Here is a 10665-nt window from a genome sequence, read left to right as displayed (position 1 = left end):
CTACCCACCCCTAAAAACACAACAAAATCCCCCCCAACAAAATAAAACAAACAAACAAAACAATTAAAATCCCCTTAAAAATGCCAGGCAGGATTCCACAGGGAAGGCCTGGTGGCGGCGGCAGCAGCAGGCCCAGCAGCAGCAAGCACGCCTCTTCCCCGCTGGTGGTGGTGGTGGTGGCTGCTGTTTACAGTCTACCTTGACCCTTCTGAAGGGGGAGGACAAACTGGTGACTGGGAGGGCAGAAATGAACTGACTCGGGACGTACGCTCCAGAGCCTTTTAGCTATGCAATCACCACGCTGGGTGTTTGACTGAACTCGCAAAACCTTCCTGAGCCAAATGAGCAAAAGATTACATGGGCAGAAACCTTTTTGGATCTTCTTTTCAAATCTCCCCCACCCCGCCCCAGATCTAGCTGATTGCTTTAGCTTATGGTAAGGCCAAAGCTTAAAAAAAAAAAAATGTGGGGGTGCGGTGGGGGAAAGAGGCAATCTAGTGGGGGAGAGACGGGCTGATTAGAACAGAAGGACAAGAGGCATGGGCCCAAGCTAAATGCCATTCTCTAGGGGTTTCTCTGTTTCCAATATTAGCCGCAAGAAAGGTGTTAGAACTATGGTGCATGGTGGGGGATGGGGATGAACCCTTTTCCCTGTTGTAGTCCTGACATACCCCCCACCCCACTCCACCCCACCCCAGCAAAAACAGATATTCACCACAGAACGTTCCCATTGTCAAATAGAAGCTTCAGGGGCAGGCTTTAGCTTTAATCCATTCACCGTAGTCCCAGTGCTGATTGGAAGCTTCCCCCCCACCCCTCATGGCTGCTGTGTAAAAGGGCAAACCTAGGCGTGCGCATTCAGTGCAATTGCCCATCTAAGTTAGATATCATCTAGTTTGCCTGAGCTGCCGGTCAGGAGGTCCCTGGTTTGTATCTCACCTCTGTCTTAAATTCACTAGGTAGCCTGGGCAAGCTAAACTCTCTCTCTCAGCCTCAGTCTTTCCCCACCATCCACAATAGGGGAATATAAATACTAACCTACATTACCAGCATTATGTGGTTGCAAGGTTTATAAGAGAACGGAAAGCACCTTGCATTGTATCCTCTTCCAAAAACTCACATATTTATGACAAAATTCAGTGCGAACACACATGGCAAAAAGCCCTAGAGAGGAGGAGGAGGAGGAGGAGGAGGAGGAGGAGGAGGAGGAGGAGGAGGAGGAGGAGGAGGAAGAAGAAGAAGAAGAAGAAGAAGAAGAAGAAGAAGAAGAAGAAGAAGAAGAAGAAGAAGAGAGGGCCTTCTCTGTGGTGGCCCCCACTCTGTGGAGCTCCCTCCCTAAGGAATTCTGCCATACCCCCTCTTTAATGAGCTTCTGCCACGCATTAAAAATGTGGTTGTTCAGGCAGGCATTTGGGGTGGGCTAGGGTAATTTAAAAATGTGATATTTTTAATGTTGAATTTTATTGTATGAACTGTTTTTATTGTTGTACATCGCCCAGAGTGGCTGGGTGACTGGCCAGATGGGCGATTAATAAAATGAATGAATGAATGAATGAATGAATGAATGAATGAGAAGCCTGAGAACATAACTGAGTGCAACATAACTGGGAATTGTCCCAGGTTACTGGCGTAGCTCAGGGTTGTTCTGGCCCATGAGGATATTACGCAGGCCCAACCACTGATATTAGCTTCTGCTGCAAAACTGGAACTGTTTCTCCCAGATGGCTCAGACAGGCTGCTCCTGCTGGGCCTTCTAGTTTGCCCCTTAAAGAGACAGGACAGAACACTTTCAACATTAAAACATGCTATAAAAATCATCCAGTGTTCGTATCACATGATGATCAAATGCCAGCTCATTAAATATGACCATGTATTAAACACTGAAACAAAACACTCAAGTAAGGATATTGACTCTTTCAGTATCCACCGAACCAGCCTGGAGGATGTTTGACATCAAGAAACACAGAGCAGAATGTTGGAGATGCATGTTTGTTTTCAGCTCATTAATGCATACAAAGCATTTATTTATTACATCTATATCCCACCTTTCTTCCATTGTGGAACTCAAGGTGGCTACATGTGGTTCCCAGGTGGTCTCCCCTCCGAGCACTGACCAGGCCCAGACCTGCTTAGCTTCAGCAAGGTGGCTGCCTCATGTGCCTTCAGACTATGCTCTGGGACGTGAATGTTTCTGAGCCCTCCTCCCAATGCTCACCCTGTAGAACAGTGTTTTTCACCGCAAGGACTGAGGGTCACTGGCGGCCCCCGATCACTGCTAGGGTGGCTCTCTGGCTCTCTCTCTCTCTCTGTCTCTCTCTCTCTTTGCAGTGCCTTCTCACTTTCTGCAAGGGCTCTCTAGCTTTGCCTTGCTGTTTAGCTGTGGGCCAGCTGCTGTGATCTGGGCTACTGGAGAAGGCTTTGGGGGTGGGAAGTCAGGGCACCTGCCACTTATATATCAGCTGTAAGGTGACTGGGGTAGGAGGGAGAGGAGATGCAGGTGCAACCTGCAAATGAGCCATAGTGGGAGGGACCCCAAGGGGCAAAGAGCAACAGGGTTGGCCAGCTGCAGTGGTGCCCTGCACAGGTGCCAGCAATGGAGGGGAAACAGAGCACATGCAAGGGAGAGCACATGCGCAATGTGAACCTGCATCGAGAGATTCTGCAGCAGTGAGCATAGAGCTCTCTCAGGGATGAGGAAAAGACCCATCCCAAACTAAAGACTAAGCGAGCCTGTCAGAATTTGCCTGTGACTTGACCGATGAGAGCCAGAGTGGTGTGGTGGTTAGAGTGTTGGACTGGCATTGGGAGACCTGGGTTCTAGTCCCCACTCAGTCATGAAGCTCACTGGATAACCTTGGGCCAGTCACTGACTCTCAGCCTAACCTGCCTCACAGGGCTGTTGTGAGGATAAAATGGAATGGAGCAGGACATGTAAGCCCCTCTGGATTCTTTGAAAGAGGAAAAAGAGCAGGATATAAATTTAATAATTTTCCTCTGGATTAAAAGAGCAGGATATAAATTTAATAGTTTTCTCTGGATTCTTTGAAAGAGGAAAAAGAGCAGGATATAAATTTAATAATTTTCCTCTTGAATAAAAGAGCAGGATATAAATTTAATAGTTTTCCTCTGGATTCTTTGAAAGAGGAAAAAGAGCAGGATATAAATTTAATAATTTATTATTTGTATATATTTATTTATTTATTGTTACATTTACATCCTGCCTCCCCCCCCTTTCAATGACTGCAACTTGGTCCTCGTCCTTGCCATTTTATTTCCACAATAACCCTCATGGCTAAATGGAGACTAGAATCTGGATCTCCCAAGTTCTGGTCCAACACTCTTAACCACCACACCACAGTGGCTTTATTATTTAGAAAGAATAAAAACAATTAACAATGAGAAGCCTTTACTTGGGTGACATGGAAGGGAATGGGGGGAAAGGCTGGTGCAGAGTGTCACCACTTGACTGGGGGCAGGGCAGAGAAAGGAGACCCCTACTCCCACCAGTAAAGACCCTCAAGAGGCTTGGCGGCGGGGCTTGGAGCCAAAGTTTTTCAGGACCCTGCCTGAAAAAGAGTGAAGATCACTGCCATGGAAAGTGAAGCACCTGCAGTCTTGGTTAAATATGGGAAATTCCTCCCGCTCCCCATCAGGCAGGCTCTGTTACAAAGCTGAAACCCATTTGGCAACAGACGTCAAGGGGAGCAGGCACGGTGAGACAACTCAAGGCCAGGACTCCTGTAATAATCCATTGACCTTTTCCTGCAGTGGCAGGGCCTTTACAGGAATAGCTGGGAAAAGTTACCTCAGACTTTTGGCTGCTCTTCACAGTCAACATTAATATGCGCATTACATCGGGCCAAAGGAAAGGTAATGCAATGTTTGTATATTACCAAGCTCTGTGGTATGAAAGGGCAGTGAACTGTCTTTCCCAATGTAATCTAGTGGTTAGAGTCTTCCGGGACACCCCTATGTTGTAATCCTCCGAACACCTTATATATCTCCACTCAAGTGCACAGCAAAAACGGGACAGCATCAAGCATCAACCATGAAGATCCTTTCCTCCTCTTTGCCACCCTCTTATTCTTCATTCTGATCATTCCAGGTAAGAGATTGATAAAAGTGAGTGGAAATGCTGAGGCTCATGAGTACGAGGATTAGATTTAGGGGTGATACTATCAAGGGAGTAGTCCAGGCCTGTTCAGACATGTCCTGAGGTGCTTAGAATCTAAAATTCAACACAGGGCAGGAGAAAGAGGAAGAAGACGGAACTATGACTCAGGCAGTGGAGGCTGGAGGCTTTGATTTCAGTGGGGCTGTGAGTCCACTCTGGGTTTCAGTCAGAACCAGTCAGAACTCTAGAGGAGCTATCCAAGAGTCTGAATCCAATCCCCCAAATGAGTTAAGCACCCAGGATAGTTCCTTTAGAGTTCTGACTGGTTCTGGCTGAAACCCAGTGCGGATTCACAGGCCCACTGAAATCAGAGCCACCAGCCTCCACTGGAATAAGGAAGCACCTGGTTCAAATCTCACCTCTATCATGAAGTCACTAGGTAGCCTTAGGCAAGCCACTCTCTCAGCCTCAGACGTTCCTGCATCTACACAATGCAGAAGAGATACTGACTCACTTTACAGGGTTGTAAGAATTCCAGCTAGGTACTGCACACCGAATGCTTCGAATACTTAAAAGTGCTAGATAAAGGTTATGAATTAAGTTGTTGTTTATTCATTCAGTCGCTTCCGACTCTTCATGCCTTCATGGACCAGCCCACACCAGAGCTTCCTGTCGGCCGTTGCCACCCCCAGCTCCCCCAAGGCCGAGTCCATCACCTCCAGAATATCATCCATCCATCTTGCCCTTGGTCGGCCCCTCTTCCTTTTGCCTTCCACTTTCCCTAGCATCAGCATCTTCTCCAGGGTATCCTGTCTTCTCACATAATCTTCTCATGATGTGGCCAAAATTCAGTTTTGCCTTTAATATCCTTCCCTCAAGTGAGCAGCCTGGCTTGATTTCCTGGAGTATGGACTGGTTTGATCTTCTTGCAGTCCAAGGCATTCTCAGAATTTTCCTCCAGCACCACAGTTCAAAATCATCTATCTTCCTTCGCTCAGCCAAGAAAGCTGACTTCCTGGCTGCAGTCAGCGTCTGCAGTAATCTTTGCTCCTAGAAAGACAAAGTCTGTCACTGCCTCCATGTTTTCTCCCTCTATTTGCCAGTTATCAATCAACCTGGTTGCCATAATCTTGGTTTTTTTGAGGTTTAACTGCAACCCAGCTTTTGCACTTTCTTCTTTCACCTTCGTCATGAGGTTCCTCAGCTCCTCCTCACTTTCAGCCATCAAAGTGGTATCATCTGAATATCTGAGATTGTTAATGTTTCTTCCCGCAATTTTAACTCCAGCCTTGGCTTCATCAAACCCAGCACATCGCATGATGTGTTCTGCATACAGGTTGAATAGGTAGGGTGAGAGTATACAACCCTGCCGTACTCCTTTCCCAATCTTAAACCAGTCCGTTGTTCCATGGTCTGTTCTTACCATTGCTACTTGGTCGTTAGATTCCTCAGGAGGCAGACAAGATGACTTGGTATCCCCATACCACCAAGAACTTGCCACAATTTGTGATGATCCACACAGTCAAAGGCTTCAGAATAGTCCATAAAACAGAAATAGATGTTTTTTCTGAAACTCCCTGGCTTTCTCCATTATCCAGTGGATATTGGCAATTTGGTCTCGAGTTCCTCTGCTTTTTCTAAACCCAGCTTGTACATCTGGCAATTCTCGTTCCATGAATTGCTGGAGTCTACCTTGCAAGAACTTGAGCATTACCTTACTGGCATGTGAAATAAGTGCCACTGTTCGATAATTTGAACATTCTTTGGTGCTTCCCTTTTTTGGTATGGGGATATAGGTTGATTTTTTCCAATTTGTTGGCCATTCTTGTGTTATCAAAATTTGCTGGCATATGGCATGCATCACCTTGACAGCATCATATTTAGGGATGGACGAAAGTCCCTTACCTGTTCTCGAAGCTTGCTTCGCGGTGGGAGGGAGGCGCTTCGGTTCTCCCCCCGAAGTTCAGGCGAGGGGGGGAGGCGCCCCGCCTCGCCCGGCCGAAATTCAGGCTGGGGGGGAGGCGCCCCATCCCTCGCCGGCGAAATTCAGGCTGGGTAGAAGCGCCCCGTCTACCTGGCCACGAAAAAAAAAGTAAAAACAAAACAAAACACACAACCCCGTGATAGGCTACGTAACGATTAACGTAGCCTATCACGGCTAGATTTCCAAAGTCAGCTGTGATAGGCTACATTAATCGTCATGTAGCCTAAAAAAAAAAAGCGCGTACGCAAATGGCGGCCCCCATAGGGCGCCGGCATTTGCATTCCTTATTTGGTCCCTGTAGTCTACGTAAAGATTTACGTAGACTATAGTGAAAATAAGGGCAACACAAATAGAGACATAGGCACAAGGAGTGAGACATAGGGAGTGAGGCATAGGCACAGGGAGCTACTCTGGATAGCCCTGCAGGCTACTCTCCTGCTGCCACCCACCCTGTGCCTTACTCTGAGCACCTCGTAGAGTAACACAAAGGTCAGGGAGCTGCTCTGGGGAGTTTTGCCAGCCATTATCCTTCTGCAAGATGCACCACAATGAAGGAGAACACTGTTGTGGTTCTCCAGAAAGGTTCTCCAGACCTTGAGGCATCAGCCCACCTAATGCTCTGGAAAACCACACCGACTGCCCTCCTGCTGTCCACAGTGCTCCAGAGCACTGCCTGCCCAATCCTAGCTCTCTGAAAACTCCTCCAAGAGGTAGGAATCTGTCAGGCAGGCATGTGGGGTCTCCAGGAATCCCTGTCAACTGCTTCCCTGTCACAGTGATTGCCGTAGCAGAAAAGAAGACATCGCAGCTGTCTAGAGAGCCTTCCTGGCCAAAATGCCTCACTGACGGGGCTCATAGAATAATAGAATAGTATGGTTGGAAGGGGCCTATAAGACCATTGAGTCCAACCCCCTGCTCAATGCAGGAATCCAGGTCGAAGCATCCCTGCCAGATGGCTCTCCAGCCTAGGGATGTCAGAGAATTTCGCCACGAATCTTCGGGAGGCCAAATGCCAGCGCATTCGGCCCCCCGAAATCGGTGGTGGAACGGTCTGCAGCCCCCCTCCCCCCCGGGATGGGACTTACCTTGGGCGAATCTTCCTGGCGGTGGCAGTTCAGCGGCGGCAGCGGTGGCAGCTGGTCTTCTGACTCGCTGCCACTGCCACCATTTCCAGCAAAAACAACAACAACAACAACAAAACGTGATAGGCTACGTAAAGATTTACGTAGCCTATCTAGGGATGGCAGAGAATTTTTCCCCGAATCTTCAGGGGGCCGAGTGCCAACTCATTTGGCCCCCCGAAATCGGTGGTGAAATTCTCCGCCACCCCTCTGCCACCCCCGGGATGGGACTTACCGTAGCCGAATGTCCCTCCCGGAGGCAGGTCCCAGCGGCGGTTCGGCGGGCTTTCGGCGGGGGCGGGGGCGGGGGCGGCAGCCGGTCTTTTGACTGGCTGCCGCCGCCGCCATTACAGCTGAAGTAAAAAAAAAAAATAACCCCGTGATAGGCTACGTAACGATTAACGTAGCCTATCACGGCTAGATCTCCACAGTCAGCCGTGATAGGCTACATTAATCATTACATAGCCTATCACAGGTGACATTGAAAAAAAAAAAAAAGCGCGTACTCAAATGGCGGCCCCCATGGGGCGCCACCATTTGCGTTCCTTATTTGGTCCCTGTAGTCTCCGTAAAGATTTACGTAGACTACAGCGAAAATAAGGGCAACGCAAATAGCGTAGATGCTACACTATTTGTGTTCCCCTTATTTTCGCTGTCTTAATCTACGTAAATGTTTACGTAGACCAAGACATGCCAAAATAAGGAACGCAAATGGCGGCACCCATGGGCGCCGCCATTTGCGTATGCGCATGTTTTTTTTTCTTTTAAATCAGCCATGATAGGCTACGTAAACATTTACGTAGCCTATCAAGTCTGACTGCAGGGACGCTAACGGCAGCGGCTACGGCCGCTGCCATTTGCGGAGCCGGCCGGCCAGGATTTGGGGGGGGAGGGATGGAGCGCCTCCCCCCTGGCCAGAATTTTTTGGGGGAGGGACGGAGCACCTCCCCCCCGGCCAGAATTTTTTGGGGGGAGGGACAGAGAGCCTCCACCCCTGGCCAGAATTTCAGGGGGAGGGATGGAGCACCTCCCCTTATTTTTGCACGTCTAGTCTATGTAAAGATTTTTACGTTCCCTTATAAGCATTCCCTTATTTTCGCCATAGTCTACGTAAATCTTTACGGAGACTACCCATGTCCAAATAAGGAACGCAAATGGCGGCGCCCATGGGTATTGTGTATGCGTTTTTTTTTTTTCAAAGACACCCATCATAGGCTACATGATGATTTATGTAGCCTATCATGGCTGACTTTGGAAATCTAGCCGTGATAGGCTACGTAAATTGTTACTTAGCCTATCACGGGTGTGTGTTGTTGTTTTTTTAACTTTACTTTTTATTTTGTAATGGCAGCGGTGGCAGCCGTTTGGGAGACCAGCCACCACCCTCGCCCCTGCCGAAACACTGCTGGGGCCTGCCGCCGAGAGTGACATTCGGCCATGGTAAGTCCCATCCTGGGGGGGAGCAAGGGGCCGGCGGAGAATTTCCCCACCAATTTCGGGGGGCCGAATGCGTTGGCATTCGGCCTCCCGGAGATTCGTGGAGAAATTCTCCACCATCCCTACTGACACCGCAGATTGCAGAGCAGTCAATGGTTTCTGCCTGATGGGTTCCTGCCCTGGAAGGACTCAGTCTACTGGAGGGATGTGTCAGTGGGGAACACTCATCTGCTGCAAATAGTAAGGCAAAAGTCCCTGCTTTTATCCTCTGGGGAGGAGAGGAGCAAAATCTAGGGATATGGTAATAGAACAGGCCCTTAATAGAGCAGTCCCATACATGCCTACCCAGAAGTAAGTTCAGTGGATCTCAATGGGGCTTACTTCTGAGTAGACATGTATAGGATTGTGAGTTCTATTTCCTGTGATGGAACTCACGGTCTCTCTCTTTATGTCTAATGTAAAACCCTAAATGGTCTATATTCTGGACCATGATACTTAACCTGCCTGATCAACATCAGAGGCCCTGGCTAGGTTCTCCTGCCACCAAAAAGCAATAGATACGGGAGGCTCTATGTGAAAACTCTTCAGCTAAGCTGCATGGTGCTGCAGCAATGGAACTTTAGGATCTACCTTCCAAGAGTCTGTGTGGCAAAGAAAAAGGGTGATTGAACTGGCCATGATACATCTATCTTTTCTTTCTGTAGGCCTTGGAGGAACTGAGCCCATCAGTTCTCAGGGATTCTGGGGAAATGCCTGTCTGCGTCTGAAACTGATGTCCAGCTTTGGAGTCAAGAATGAAGAGCTGTTTAGTTGACCTGCGAAATTACTTAAATGCTGGGGAAAATCCAGAAGTAATGCTCCCCTCACCCCCCCCCCCAACCCCCACATACATACATATACCTTTGCCTTCTGGGGAGAATTTATAACTTGTTCTTATAATGCATATAATCTCTAGAGTTCACTGCATGCAGTTTGGGAAATGAAACAAGTTCCCCACATTTCAAGAATGGTTAACTAAGATATGGGATTAGGCTGTAATGTCAAAAGGTCATGAATTTGTTTGTTATTATTTTTGAATTCTGCATACCCTTAATAAAAAATAAAATAAATTCCCTGTCCAGTGAGTATGTATTACCTTGCTGTTATGGATTAGGTAGTGGATTTATCTCCCGACTACTGGCTAGTGGCCTCCATTTCTGATTTGGAATACCTCTCAGGTTTTGAATTAAATTCCTCCTCTACCAACTTTCTCTTCATCATGTGTCCAACTTCCCTTTAGATTGCTGCACCTAGGCAGGGTCCCTGGATCTTTAGAGGTGCCCCAATTGTCATCTGCCTTAATTCAAGCCTGCTTCTTCTTCCCTTTGAACTCAGTAGCCTTGCAGTTACCAGGAGACCTTAGGGCTCACTCCCTCAGCAGACTAAGAGGGAGTGTACCATGAAGGCCACAGCCTTTTAAACCAGGAGGGAGACTGCCGCTTTTCTTTCCACAGTCAACTCATTACTTTCATTAAGTCCAGAGTCTACAACTGCCTAATAGCACCACTGTTACCCAGCTTTCTTGGAGTGTGCCTGGCTCTGCAATTGCATTTGTGCCCTGGCCATAGTAGGCAGTGAGGCCCTGACAAGGGGAGGAGCAGGCACATTGGCTGCTCACATATCGACGGGCATGCCAGAGGCCTTCCTCATCTGTTGCTTCCTCCAAGCTGGTCCAGGCACCTTGCCTTGGGGGGGAAACAGAAGTGGGTTTGCCTGTAAAAAGGATCTGAATGATGAGCAATGTCTGATTTGGGGGCAAGCTAATGCATGAACGTATGGCTTGCCCTGGCTTGCTGGCTTGTTTGAGTGTGTCTGGAGCTCCTTGGCTCTGCAGTCATCTTTCTGTAGCGAAGCTGCTTTTTGCATGATTCTTGTGGCCAGATTCTGGTGGGTGCATGGTCCTCCTTGGCATCAGGGGTTTGCACTAGGCTAGAGAATGGTGGTGAATACATGTGGGAGAAGGATAGGGA

The 10665-nt window shown here is 48.3% G+C and overlaps 1 long non-coding RNA gene across 1 annotated transcript; it reads left to right on the top strand.

Moving 5' to 3' along the window:
- Nucleotides 1-4026: 4026 nt before the first annotated feature.
- LOC146360316 (uncharacterized) lies at nucleotides 4027-9899 on the top strand. The gene is made up of 3 exons (XR_014786999.1): nucleotides 4027-4105; nucleotides 8571-8659; nucleotides 9361-9899. It is a non-coding gene; the product is annotated as an uncharacterized LOC146360316 (long non-coding RNA).
- The last annotated feature ends 766 nt before the right edge of the window (nucleotides 9900-10665 follow it).

This window comes from Heloderma suspectum, chromosome 1 (genome assembly GCF_057233095.1).
Source record: "Heloderma suspectum isolate Gila_16-S chromosome 1, 16-S_ref, whole genome shotgun sequence".
NCBI classification, from domain to species: Eukaryota; Metazoa; Chordata; class Lepidosauria; order Squamata; family Helodermatidae; genus Heloderma; species Heloderma suspectum.
Note: the sequence above shows the minus strand (reverse complement) of the source record. Positions and strands in the feature narration are given on the sequence as shown.